The following is a 15,180-nucleotide window of genomic DNA, read 5'->3' on the forward strand; positions in this document are numbered from 1 at the left end:
GTAATATAAAATTGTGTGCAAATGCTGTTCCACCAAACTTTCAGTTCTAATTTTTTTTGAATGTGAAAAATTGGCTTATATAGGTGTAAGGTAACTTTAGTTCATTTAAATACAAATATCCATTAATATCATGATAGCTATGTATCTGCTGAAAAATAATTTAATGAATTACAAAATAGCACATCAAAGAGATGCTATGGCCTATTGAATCAAAAATCGAGTTTCTAAAAACTACCTAAACATAATTTACCTATCCAATGTCAGTTTAAAATTTACACAGTAAGCCATAATGGCTTTTTAAAATCTCATGTAAATAATGATCTATTTAATATGTTTTGCTAAGAAATATATTTTAAACAGTCTATTATGTTACTTTAATTCATTGTAAAAGAGGGCTCATTTTTCTCCCATTACCTAAAAATGTTTCCACAGAAAATAATAAAAGAAAAATTACTATGCTGAGCATTATGCCAGGAGAAAACTAAGAATCCTTAAAAATATAAAATTAGTTGAACTGCTAAGAATTGCTATTTTATGGCAAAGTTACATGGTATTAGAGTTACTCACACTGGTATCGGGTCAGCTTTGATTTACAAAGATCTACAACCAGCCACTTTGAATCTCAAACAACCACAACCTCTCATTACTCTAATTTATTCTTCTCTAATAATAATACATTTTATGCAAAATTGATCCCTTACAACATGCCATACTGTGCTGAGTACTGCATATTTTCATCACATTCTTTTTATTGTAGCAATAAGGTATTGTTTAAGAGAATCAACTCAGAAGCAGAAATGCTGGATTTGAATAATTATATAACCGTTGCAAGACTTCCTATTGAATTTAGGCATGTTTCTTATTACCAGTCCAAAGTAGAGATTTATAATTCTCAAAGACCTGAAATCTGGTGCCCATATTACCAATCTATGAACCGTGGTTAGCACAGAGAGTATAAGGAAACAATGTAGTTGGAACAGACCAAAAACTTAGTGGGACCCAAATAACTGTGATTTCAGCATTGCAGCTAACAATAGAAAAACTAGAAGTTAATAAAAGATATGATTTATACTTTCTGGGCTTGAAAAGAAGAGAAGAACTTAGAAATTCCTGCTATAAACATTATGAACTAACTCACAATAAAGACAACCATGGATCAAAAATAGATGACATTCCTAGTTTGTTATCTGAGTCCAGCAAAGGAAATACAAGAAAAAAATGCTATAGACCAATATTGCTCATGAATATAGAATATAGGGTTCTTGCAGTAACCCTCAAGAAAATAATGACAAATTGAATCTAAAAAATTGTGAAAAAATTATATACCACAACCAAGTGGAATTTATTCCATGTATGCAAGGCTGGTTGAACATTTGAAAATTTGTTAATGTAATCTATTGCATCAACAGACAACAAAAGAAAAATAATATGGTTATATCAGTAGATACAGAAAAGTGATTGAGCCTGACTAGGCAGTGGTGCATTGGATAGAGTGCCAGACTGGGATGCAGAAGACCCAGGTTCAAAACCCCAAGATCTCCAGCTTGAGCATGAGCTCATATGGTTTGAGCAAGGCTCACCAGCTTGAGCCCAAGGTTGTTGGCTTGAGCAAAGTTACTCAGTCTGCTGTAGCCCCCCGGTTAGGCACATATGAGAAAGCAATCAGTGAACAACTAAGGTGCTGCAACAAAGAATTGATGCTTCTCATCTCTCTGCCTTCCTGTCTGTCTGTCCCTATCTGTCCCTCTCTCTGACTCTCTCTATCTCTGTCACAAAAAAAAGGGATTGACTAAATCCAACACCCATTCATGATAAAAACTCTCAGTAAACTATGAGAAAGAAATATTTCTCAAACTGATCAAGACTATTTACAGAAACCTACAGCTAACATTATATTAAATAATAAGAAACTTGAAGATTATCCATTTAGATCAGGTAAGTCAAGGATGACTGTTCTCACTACTATTTTTAGCATCATACTGAAATTTCTTACTAGAGCAATATGGTAAGAAAAGAGAGCTAAACGTATACAGGTTGGGAAGTAAAACATCAAAATTGAGTTTGTTGTCAAGTGACATAATATTTTATGCAGAAAATCAGAAAAAAAGTCAACAACAACAACAAAAACTCCTAGAGCTAATTGATTACAGAAAAGTTGTAGGATATAAGTTAATCATTATATATGAACAATTAAATTTGAATTAGAAACACAATACTGGTTATATTAGTACTACCAAAATAAAATTCTTAGGTATAAATCTAACAAAATTGTACAAGATCTATTAATATGTAAAAGAAACTGCAAAACAAATGAATGAAATATAGACATACCATATTTGATTGTGATTTATCTTATTTGTGCTTTGCAGATTTTGTGCTTTTTATAAAGTGAAGGTTTGTGGCAACTCTACATAAAGCATGTCAAGCCACACCATTTTTGCAACAGTATTTTCTCACTTCCTGTCTCCCTGTCACATTTTGGTAATTCTCACAGTATTTCAAACTGTTCCATTATAGTAATCTGTGATCAGTGATCTTTGATGTTACTAGGGCAAGATCCTCCACCAGCAAAAAAGGATTATGGCCACTGCAGGCTCAGATAATTGTTATCATTTTTAGCAATAAATTAATTTTTGAACTAAGGTATATACATTTTTTAAACATTATGCTATTGCACACTTAATAGATTGCAGGATAGTGTAAGCATTATTTTTACATGCACTGAAAAAGCAGAAAATTTGTGGGACTCACTTTAATTATGGTGGTCTAGAATAGAACTCACAATATCTCCTAGGTATGCACACCTATAACAGAAGAGATATTCCAAGTTTTCAAATAGGGTGATTTAATATTGTCAAGATGTCAGTTCTTCCCAGATTGACTTATAGATTATAGATTTAATGTAATCCCAAACAAAATGCTGAACAATTATTTTATAGATATAAAAAAACCTGATTCTAAAGTTTATATGAAGGAACAAAAACCCCAGAGTAGTCAACATAATATTGAAGAAAAAAAAACTTGGAAGACCAATGCTACTCAACTACAACTATAAATTGCAACAATCAAGATAGTGTGGCATTGGGAAATAATAGTCACATATAACCACATAAATAGAGTCAACTGACTTTGACAAAAGCGTAAAGTCAGTGCAGTGGGGTAAAGACAGACTTTTCAACAAAAAATGCTAAAAAAACTAGACATTCAATGTAAGTAAGTGAATCTTTGACACAGACATTATTATGCCCTGCACAAAAATTAACTTAAAATGATCATAGACATTAACATTAAATGAAAAACATTTGTAGTGGAATAACCCATTGCATGGCCTTGGATGGGAACACAGCCAACAAGAAATGAATGTTTTGCCAAGAAAGTTGTTTTGTGACTTGAAGGTGGGTCACTGAAACAGGTCTATGTGACTGAAGGCAGTTGCTGGGCTTTTCTGAGTAAAACATTCTCATAAGATTTCTGTACTTTCCAAGGTTATCCCTTAAGATAAGGAGAGGAGTGTTGTGGGATCCATAGAAGCAATAGCAATTAATGCCTTCTGATATTATGTTGTTACTAAGCTATCTTGCAGGTGCACTCCATGTATCTTTAAGTAAAAGTTACTCTTAATGTTATGTCAATTTCTCAGTAAACAAGCTTTTTGAAGTCTTGTGAATAAAATTAGGACACAGCATGAACTCAGGGCCATTTGCCTGAGTGAGCGGTGGTCCTTTGCTAGTCCTTGATTATTTTGTCTGCTGACCTCTCTCTCTCTGTGCCCCTGACTCACAACAACAAACATTCAAACTCCTAGATGTTAGGATAAAATTTAAATGACCCTGAATATGGTGATGACATTTTAGATAAAACACCAATGATAAAATCCATGAAATAAATAATTGACAAGCTGGACTTAACTAATATTTAAAAACTTTTACTCTGTAAAAGAAAGTTTGTCAACTGAACAAAAAGATAAACTGCAGGCTGGGGAAAATACCTGTAAAAGATATCTGATAAAGGACAATTATTCAAAATATACAAATAACTTTTAAAATACAATAATAAGACAAACAATCTGATTAAAAATGGACCTAAAACCTTAACAAATACCTTACCAAGGGAGACAAATAGATGACAGATAAGCATATGAAAAAATGCTACATATGTCATCAGATAAATGAAATTAAAACAAGAATGAAATATCATTACACACCTATTACAATGGCCAATAACTAGAACACTGAACACCAAATACTGACTAGGATATGAATTAACAAGAACTCTGATACATTGCTGGTGGGGATTCAAAGTGGTACAGCTACTCTGGAAACTAATTTGGTGGTTCCTTACAAAACTAAGCATAGTCTTACCATATATTCCAGCAATCACACACCTTAGTATTTACTCAAAGGAGTTGAAGACTTACATCCATATAAGAACCGGAACATTGATGTATATAGCAGCATTAGTCATAATTGCCAAAACTTGGAAGCAACCAAGATGTGTTTCAGTAGGTGAATGAATAAACTGAAATATTTGTACAAAATAATATTATTTAGTACTAAAAAATGTGCTATCAAGCAATGCAAAAACACAGAACCTTAAATACATATTACTAAGTGGAAAAAAAAACCCCAATGTAAAAAGGCTCAATACTTATAATACCAAATACATGACATTCTGGAAAGACAAAATTACAGACACAATGAAAAATGAGAAGTTTCAAGGGCTGTGAAGGGAAGATGAATAGGACTTTGTTAGGGCAGTGAAAATACTCTGTATGATAATATAATGATGGATATTTGTACACTATCCATTTGTCCAAAACCACAGAATGCAAGCACCAACAGTGAAGATAATGGCCATTGGGTGATTACAATGTGTGGATGTAGGTTCATCCTTGGTAAAAAAAATGTAACATTCTGGTGAGTGATGTTGATAATGGGGAAGCTATAAATTTGTAGGGCAGGGGTTATATGTAAAATCTTTGTGCTTTCCTCTCAATTTTGCTCTGACCCTAAAACTTCTCTATAACAATGCTATCTTTCAAAATCAAAGTGAAGGCCCTGGCCGGTTGGCTCAGCGGTAGAGCATCGGCCTGGCGTGTGGGAGACCCGGGTTCGATTTCCGGCCAGGGCACATAGGAGAGGCGCCCATTTGCTTCTCCACTCCCCACCCCCTCCTTCCTCTCTGTCTCTCTCTTCCCCTCCCGCAGCCAAGGCTCTATTGGAGCAAAGATGGCCCGGGCGCTGGGGATGGCTCCTTGGCCTCTGCCCCAGGTGCTAGAGAGGCTCTAGTCACGGCAGAGCGTCGCCCCTGGTGGGCGTGCCGGGTGGATCCTGGTCCGGCGCATGCGGGAGTCTGTCTGACTGTCTCTCCCCGTTTCCAGCTTCAGAAAAATACAAAAAAAAAAAAAAATCAAAGTGAAAAAAAAGATAAGAAAAGAAAGGATTCTGACCCATCTACCTCATACAGGAATAATGATTGTAAAGGCAGTGATCATTTGAATTCTGGCCAATTTTTTCTCAAGGTAGGGAAATAGTTAAAATACTAACATGATTTAATAACTAAAAAGTAGTTTATGCTAGAATTTAGTTATCACTAATTAATTACATGTATTGGCTATGTAAATCTACTTATAAAAATGTTACTGGTGCCTGACCTGTGGTGGCGCAGTGGACCTGGAACGCTGAGGTCACTGGTTTGAAACCCTGCACTTGTCTGGTTAAGGCACATATGGAAGTTGATGCTTCCTGCTCCTCCTCCCTGTCTCTCTCTCTCTCTCACTCTCTCTCTTAGTATATCTCTTCTCTAAAATGAGTAAATTAAAAAAAAATTTTAAAAAGTGTTACTGGTATTACTTAAATCATTTATATTTGAATGATTTACTTAAGGTTTTTAAAGTTATTTAATATTATTAAATCAGATAGATATAATCGGCAGCCTTGCTGTTCAAAGTGTAGTACAGGGGCCAGCAGCTGGGCTCCCTCTGAGAGCTTGTTAGAAAGGTAAACCTGGCCCTGGCCAGTTGGCTCAGCTGTAGAGCGTCGGCCTGGCGTGCGGGGGACCCGGGTTCGATTCCGGCCAGGGCACATAGGAGAGGCGCCCATTTGCTTCTCCACCCCCCAACCCCTCCTTCCTCTCTGTCTCTCTCTTCCCCTCCCGCAGCCAAGGCTCCATTGGAGCAAAGATGGCCCGAGCGCTGGGGATGGCTCCTTGGCCTCTGCCCCAGGCGCTAGAGTGGCGTCACCCCTGGTGGGCGTGCCGGGTGGATCTCGGTCTGGTGCATGTGGGAGTCTGTCTGACTGTCTCTCCCCATTTCCAGCTTCAGAAATTAAAAAAAAAAAGAAAGGTAAACCTGAGGACCCAACCCAAATTTACTAAATCAGAATCTGCATTTTAACAATAACAGCAATTGCTTTTATATGTAAAATTTGAGAATTAGTGTTCTATAGATGTCTGATTTTTAAACAATAATCAGCCATTAAAAGACCCAAGAAAAATATCTCTCAGTTTTGCTTTTTTTTTTTTATTAAATTTAATGCAGTGACATTGATAAATCAGGGTACATATGTTGAGAGAAAAATATCTCTAGATTATTTTGACATTTGATTGTGCTGTATACCCCTCCCCCAAAGTTAAATTGTCTTCTGTCACCTTCTATCTGGTTTTCTTTGTGCCCCTCCCCTCCCCTAACCCCTCTCTCCGTCTTCACCCCATCCCCCCTCCCCCAACCTCCTGCCCCTGTTGCCATCACATTCTTGTTCATGTCTCTGAGTCTCATTTTTATGTCCCTTCTATGTATGGATTCATCTTAGTATTTTTTTTTTCTGATTTACTTATTTCACTCCGTATAATGTTGTCAAGGTCCATCCATGTTATTGTAAATGATCCAATGTCATCATTTCTTATGGCTGAGTAGTATTCCACAGTATATATGTACCAAAGCTTTTTAATCCACGCGTCCTCTGACGGACACTTGGGCTGTTTCCAAATCTTCGCTATTGTGAACAATGCTGCCACAAACATGGGGGTGCATTTCTCCTTTTGGAGCCGTTCTATGGTGTCCTTGGGGTATATTCCTAAAAGTGGGATAGCTGGGTCAAAAGGCAGTTCGATTTTCAGATTTTTGAGGAATCTCCATACTGTTTTCCACAGTGGCTGCACCAGTCTGCATTCCCACCAGCAGTGCAGGAGGGTTCCCTTTTCTCCACATCCTCGCCAGCACTTATTCTGTGTTGTTTTGTTGATGAGCGCCATTCTGACTGGTGTGAGGTGATATCTCATTGTGGTCTTAATTTGCATTTCTCTAATGATTAGTGATGTTGAGCATTTTTTCATATGCCTGTTGGCCATCTGTATGTCCTTTTTGGAGAAGTGTCTATTCATCTCTTTTGCCCATTTTTGGATTGGGTTGTTTGTCTTCCTGGTGTTGAGTTATACAAGTTCTTTATAAATTTTGGTTATTAACCCCTTATCAGACGTATTGTCAAATATGTTCTCCCATTGTGTAGTTTGTCTTTTTATTCTGTTCTTGTTATCTTTAGCTGTGCAAAAGCTTTTTAGTTTGATATAGTCCCATTTGTTTATCCTGTCTTTTATTTCACTTCCCCATGGAGATAAATCAGCAAATATATTGCTCCGAGAGATGTCGGAGAGCTTACTGCCTATGTTTCACGGCCTACATTTAAGTCTTTTATCCATTTTGAGTTTATTTTTGTGAGTGGTGTAAGCTGGTGATCTAGTTTCATTTTTTTGCAGGTAGCTGTCCAATTTTCCCAACACCATTTGTTAAAGAGGCTGTCTTTACTCCATTGTATTTCCTTGCCTCCTTTGTCAAATATCAGTTGTCCATAGAACTGTGGGTTTAATTCTGGGTTCTCTGTTCTGTTCCATAGATCTATATGCCTGTTCTTATGCCAGTACCAGGCTGTTTTGAGTACAACGGCCTTGTAGTATAACTTGATATCAGGAAGTGTGATACCTCCCACTTTATTCTTCTTTTTTAAGATTGCTGAGGCTATTCGTGTCCTCTTTTGGTTCCATATAAATTTTTGGAATATGTGTTCTATATCTTTGAAGTATGTCATTGGTATTTTAATTGGTATTGCATTGAATTTATAGATTGCTTTGGGTAATATAGACATTTTAATGATGTTTAGTCTTCCTAACCATGAGCACGCTATATGCTTCCACTTGTTTGTATCTTCCTTGATTTCTTTTATCAATGTTTTGTAATTTTCCGAGTACAAGTCTTTAGTCTCCTTGGTTAAGTTTACTCCTAGGTACTTTATTTTTTTGGTTGTAATTGTGAAGGGGATTGTTTCCTTAATTTCTCTTTCTGACTGTTCATTGTTGGTGTATAAATATGCTTCTGATTTCTGAGTATTGATTTTATATCCTGCCACTTTGCTGAATTTATTTATCAGGTCCAGTAGTTTTTTGACTGAGACTTTAGGGTTTTCTATATACAATATCATATCATCTGCAAATAATGATAGTTTTACTTCTTCTTTTCCAACTTGAATGCCTTTTATTTCTTCTTCTTGTCTGATTGCTGTGGCTAGGACTTCCAGGACTATATTAAATAAGAGTGGTGAAAGGGGGCACCCCTGCCTTGTTCCTGATCTTAAGGAGATTGCTTTTAATTTTTGCCCATTGAGTATGATGTTGGCTGTGGGTTTTTCATAGATGGCTTTTATCATGTTGAGGTATGTTCCCTGTATTCCCACTTTGCTGAGAGTTTTGATCATGAATGGGTGCTGGATTTTATCAAATGCTTTTTCTGCATCTATTGAAATTATCATATGGTTTTTCTCCTTCTTTTTGTTTATGTGACGAATCACATTGATTGATTTACGAATATTGTACCAGCCTTGCCTCCCCAGAATAAATCCCACTTGATCATGGTGTATGATTTTTTCCATATATTGTTGGATCCGGTTTGCTAATATTTTGTTGAGGATTTTAGAATCTATATTCATCAGAGATATTGGCTTATAATTTTCTTTCTTTGTGTTGTCTTTGCCTGGTTTTGGAATCAGAATTATGCTCGCCTCATAAAAGGAGCTTGGAAGTCTTCCTTCCTCTTGAATTTTTTGAAATAGTTTGAGAAGGATAGGAGTTAGTTCTTCTTTGAATATTTGGTAGAATTCCGTTGTGAAGCCATCGGGCCCTGGACTTTTCTTTGTTGGGAGTTTTTTGATAACTGTTTCGATCTCATTTTGTGTAATCGGTCTGTTTAGGTTTTCTGATTCTTCCAGATTGATTTTTGGAAGATTGTATGTTTCAAGGAATTTGTCCATTTCATCTAGGTTTTCTAGTTTTTTGGCATACAGTTCTTCATAGTATTTTTTTACAATATTTTGTATTTCTGTTGTGTCAGTTGTTATTTCTCCTCTCTCATTTCTAATTTTATTTATTTGAGTCCTATCTCTCTCTTTTTCTTGGTGAGTCTACTTAAAGGTTCATCAATCTTGTTTACCTTTTCAAAGAACCAGCTCCTAGTTTCATTGATCCTCTGTATTGTTTCTTTAGCCTCTATGTCTTTTATTTCTGCTCTGATCTTTATTATTTCCTTCCTTCTACTACCTCTGGGCTTTACTTGCTGTTCTTTTTCTAGTTCTTTTAGATGCAGGGTTAAGTTGTTTATTTGAGCTTTTTCTAGCTTCTGAAAGTGTGCCTGTAGTGCTATGAACTTCCCTCTCAGCACTGCTTTCGCTGTGTCCCATAAATTTTGAGTTGTTGTATGCTCATTGTCATTCGTTTCTAGGAATTTTTTTTATTTCTTCTTTGATCTCATTCTTAATCCATTCATTATTTAACACCCTGCTATTTAGTTTCCATGTGTTTGAGAATTTTTGAGCTTTTCTGCTGTGATTCATTTCTAGTTTCATGCCGTTGTGATCGGAGAAAGTGCTTGATATGATTTCAGTCTTCTTAAATTTGTTGAGAGCACTTTTGTGCCCTAACATGTGGTCTATCCTAGAGTATGTACCATGAGCACTTGAAAAGAATGTATATTCTGCTGCTTTAGGGTGAAAGGATCTGAAGATATCTTTTAAATCGAGTTGATCTAGTGTTTCCAATAAGTCTGCTGTTTCTTTGTTAATTTTCTTTCTTGAGGATCTATCTAGTGATGTTAGTGGGGTATTGAAATCCCCTACTATTATAGCATTGCTGTTGATTTTGCCCTTTAAATCCATCAAAGTCTGCTTTATATATATGGGTGCTCCTATATTAGGTGCATAGATATTTATAATAGTTATATCTTCCTGTTGGATTACTCCCTTTATCATTATATAGTGGCCTTCTTTATCTCTTACTATATCCTTTGTTTTAAAGTCCAATTTGTCTGATATAAGTATTGCTACCCCAGATTTTTTTTCATGTCCGTTTGCATGAAATGTTTTTTTCCATCCTTTTACCTTCAATCTATGTGTCTTTTGTTCTAAGGTGTGTCTCTTGTAGACAACATATGTATGGGTCCTGTTTTCTTATCCACGCAGCCACCCTATGTCTTTTGATTGGATCATTTAATCCATTTACATTTAAGGTTATTATTGATATGTAGTTGTTTATTGCCATTTTCTTCTTTAAAGGTGTATTCCTTTTTTTGCTATATTTTTTTCCAACTTTAATCTGTTTACAACAGGCCCCTTAACATTTCTTGCAGCATTGGTTTGGTTGTAATGAATTCCTTGAGTTGTTTTTTGTCTGGGAAGCTTTTTATTTCTCCTTTGATTTTAAACAATAGCCTTGCTGGATAATGTAGTCTTGGTTGTAGGTTCTTGTTCTGCATTACTTAGAATATTTCTTGCCATTCCCTTCTGGCCTCAAGTGTTTCTGTTGAGAAGTCGGATGTCATCCTTATGGGGGCTCCTTTGTAGGTGATAACTTTTTTTTCTCTTGCAGCTTTTAATATTTTCTCTTTATCGCTTAGCTTTGGTATTTTAATTATGATGTGTCTTGGTGTAGGTTTCTTTGGGTTTCTCTTTAATGGAGTTCTCTGTGCTTCTTGGACTTGTGAGAGTTTCTCTTGCATTAATTTAGGGAAGTTTTCAGTTATGATATGATTGAACAAAGTCTCTATCCCTTGTTCTTTTTCTTCTTCTTCAGGCACCCCTATGATGCGGATGTTATTTCTCTTCATGTTTTCACAGAGCTCTCTAAGTGTTTCCTCTGACTTTTTGAGTCTCTTTTCTCTTTTCTTCTCTGATTTCATGCCTTCATTCCAGTTGTCCTCCAACTCGCTGATTCGATCCTCAGCTGTATCCATCCTGTTTTTAATTCCTTCCATTGTGGTCTTCATTTCTGATATTGTATTTGTCATCTCTGACTGATTCTTTTTTAATATTTCAATATCCTTTTTTATACTTGCTATTTCTTTATTTAGGTTTTCAAACTGCCCCTCCATTGTTGTTCTAAGATCCCTAAGCATCCTTACAATCATTATTTTGAACTCCGCATCTGGAAGTTTGATTATTTCCATATCACTCAGCTCATCTCTCAAAGGTGTCTCTTGTGGTTTTATTTGGGTGCACTCCTTTGTCTTCTCATAATGGTGTTTTATTTGTAGAGTTGGTTGAGTCTAGGCTTGGTGTTGTCTGCCTCCAGTTTTCAGTTGTGTTATTTCTAGGTCTTCTTGGGTTGGTATCAGCTATTATTTGTAATCCACTTTCGGATTTGGGCAGCTTTGAAGTCCTGATTTGTTTGTTTTCTTAACAGGTGATAGTCTTGTTAACTGATCTCAGCAGGGGGCTTCCTTGAAACTGTAACCAGGAATGCTGTGGGTGTAACCTGAGACGCTGAAGGTCTCTTCCACCAACTAATCTCACTGGGGGCAGGGTTCTTTCTCAGCTTCAGTAGGGGGAGGTGTATCTCAGATCTCCATGGAGACCTGAGTTACTGCCCCTCCTCCCCACTTCTTGTTTTCAGCTGTGTCTTGTTGCGCTGATTGGAGCTGGATAGATGTCCAGAGATCTCTGATCCGGAAGCACTTCAGCTCTGTTTTGTGAAAGGTTCAGTCCCTCCCCCAGCTATGGCCGCCTCCAGCACAAATGAGTCAGCTTTTTTATTTCGTTTCTTGCATACCTTAGCCCCTCACAGTCTGTTCCTCTCCTTGTCCTTTCCACCTGGGAGATAAGCTGGTCTTTTCAATCCACCTTGCTCCCTGGTCGCCAGGTAAGTGGCTGTGAGCAGTAGTTTCTGCTCTTTTTCCTCTGTGAAATTCTCTCTGGGCTCTCAGCCTCACCCTCCCCCTTTCCGTTACTGTAAGCAGAGGAGATTCAGGCACTCCTTACCAGGATTATTGTGGCTTCCTCTTTGCTCCTTGGTTTTTGAGAGCTGTTCTTGCAGTTCAGTGTTGGTTTTTCATGCTGATTTTTCCTAAATTGATTTTTATTCCAGTTTGGTGTTGAGAGCTGGGTGTCTGTGCGTCCGCCTACTCCGCTGCCATCTTCAAAAGCCAGATTAGCTATTATTAACAAGACAGGTGATAGCAAATGTTGGAGAGGCCTCAGCTCCCCTCTGTATTCACCGCGACTCCCCAGAGAGATGGCTAACGGGACTTGGCAGGTGAGGAAAGGCCCGGACCTCGCCGGTCTCGCCCCAGAGGAGCTTCCAGTTTTGCTTTTTTTAAAGGTGTATTTAAACCAAATGTTTTGTGAAGAAAATGAAGTGCTCAATATATCATAGAATCACACAGTAGCAGCGTTTCCGCGACAGTGCTTCTTACTTCAGCATGAATCATGCAGTCACTACCCTTGAAGAATAGTTTGTCTTTTTGTTCCCTTGGCTTTCAAATTTGTTTTCCTCATCTTTCTATTTTTTGTAGCTAATCTAGTGAAAATTTATGATGACTACTAACTGTTTTAGGATAATCAGCTAAAGCAGATCATGGATTATTTCCCTCCGCATCTTGACCCTTTAGGTGGAGGGAAAGGAAGAAAAACAGAAACAGAAATTATGGGTGAGGAAAAACCACTTTTAAATTTTACTGTTGACTTGCCTTTTGAATTTGAACATTCACAGTTCCACTCTGGCCTCAGTTAGACAACAGGTGCAACTGCAGAGGGCTTCAATTGCAGTTGCAGACAGACACATCTTCCACTGGTTACAAGTCTCTCTCTGAAACTGGCTAGCAGCTACAGATTTGTGTCGTGACATGGCAGTGCAGAGGGTTTCTTTGAGCATTGAGGGTATTTCCAGGCTGTGCTCTGTGTGTGTGTGTGTGTGCGCGCACACACACTCACTCAAGACCACCTTTTCATATTCACTAACAACTTAAATACTGATTGCCTGCCCTACCCTCTGCAGCTAGGTGAAATTAAGTATCCTTCTCCAAGTGGAAAGAAGGGGGAAAGAATCTTAAATAAATATATTCAAATATGTTACATATTATTATATGTTTATTTAGATATATTTACAATATATTTATAAAATTTACCAAAATAACATAAATTGTGCCCCCAAAATTGAAAGTTTAAAATATATATATTTTTTTCTTTCTGCTGTTGAAAATACCTGATATATTTAATTTTTTTATTGATTTTTAGAGGGGGGGGAGAGAGAGAGAGAGAAAGAGAAAGGGGCGGAGCAGGAAGCATCAACTCCCATATGTACCTTGACCGGACAAGCCCAAGGTTTCGAAACGGCAACCTCAGCATTCCAGGTCAACGCTTTATCCCACTGTGCCACCACAGGTCAGGCCTGATATATTTAATTTATGTGAAGATATTTAATGTTTGTCCATTCTTACATATATAAAATTATTAAGGCAGATACTATTTGGCCAATTAAAAGTGTGTGTGTGTGTGTGTGTGTTTAAAATGGCATAGTTTTAATACCTAAATAAAGCATAAAGATATTTTGAAGTGTAAGAGAGAACAAGAGTTAATATTCTATAAGACTTCTAATGACTATAGTAACATTAATATTCTTAAATAATTCTGCTTTATTCAATTGGATATGTATGTATCAGAAACTGAATATGTGTATGTGTTAATGAATGTACAACTGAGATGCACACAATGTGCTTGTGTGTATGCATAGTCTGAAACTATGATGACTTAATGTACTATAAATATTACATAACAAAAGGCTATATATGTGCCTGTGTCTAGAGATATATATATAAATTAGATTAGACTAAATATTCTCTTTTTTTTCTTGTGACAGAGACAGAGAAAGACAGAGAGAGGGACAGATGGGACAGACAGACAGGAAGGGAGAGAAATGAGAAGCATCAGTTTTTCGATTCAGTACCTTAGTTGTTCATTGATCGCTTTCTCATAGTGCTTTGACCAGGGAGCTACAGAAGAGTGAGTGACCCCTTGCTCAAGCTGGTGAACCTTGCTCAAACCAGATGAGCCCACACTCAAGCTGGCGAACTCAGGTCTTCGAACCTGGGTCCTCTGCATCCCAGTCCGATGCTCTATCCACTGTGCTACTGCCTGGTTATTCTATCCAGGGCATATTCTCTTACAACTTTAGAGCAATATTTCCAATTAAAGGTAATATATTGGTGTACACAAAAATATTCAGCATTATCAGTAGTCAACTAACTACAAATCAAAACAATTAGATACCATTTATTTTCCTATAAAATTTACAAAGATTATAGCAGTCAACATAAATACTCAATTTACTTATAGTGAGTTGTATGGCATATATAGCAAACACTCTAAATAGTTTGTGTTTTGATCTACATTTTTCTTTTGCCATTTATCTATCATAAACAGATATAGCTATCTTTATGTACAAAGATGTTTACTGAAGCATTTTGATATTAGTGATAATTTGGAGACAACCTAGTCAACAGTAGAAATTATGGCTCATCATGTAGTCATTTTAATAGGTGCTTTGCTAAAACAGTTAAAAACAGGAAAATACTAACAATATGCTGATAAATGAAAAAAATACAAAATTTAAAGTTAATAGAATTCTAATTTTGAAATTACACATTCAGTCAGTATCTTTTGAGTGCCTACTTTTTGTTTGCTTTGGCAAGTACTGTCTGGATATTTGAATATATTAGTGAGCAAAATAGAAGCTTCTGGTCTTGACAGGACTATAAACAAAAGGTTCAAAATTTTCATAGTAAAATTGTGATAATAAGATTATAACTAATTTGAATTTTTTTATTTGTACCTTTCTTTATTTTCCAACTACCTATACTGATAATAATTT

The sequence above is a fragment of the Saccopteryx bilineata genome, chromosome 2 (assembly GCF_036850765.1).
Source record: "Saccopteryx bilineata isolate mSacBil1 chromosome 2, mSacBil1_pri_phased_curated, whole genome shotgun sequence".
NCBI lineage: Eukaryota > Metazoa > Chordata > Mammalia > Chiroptera > Emballonuridae > Saccopteryx > Saccopteryx bilineata.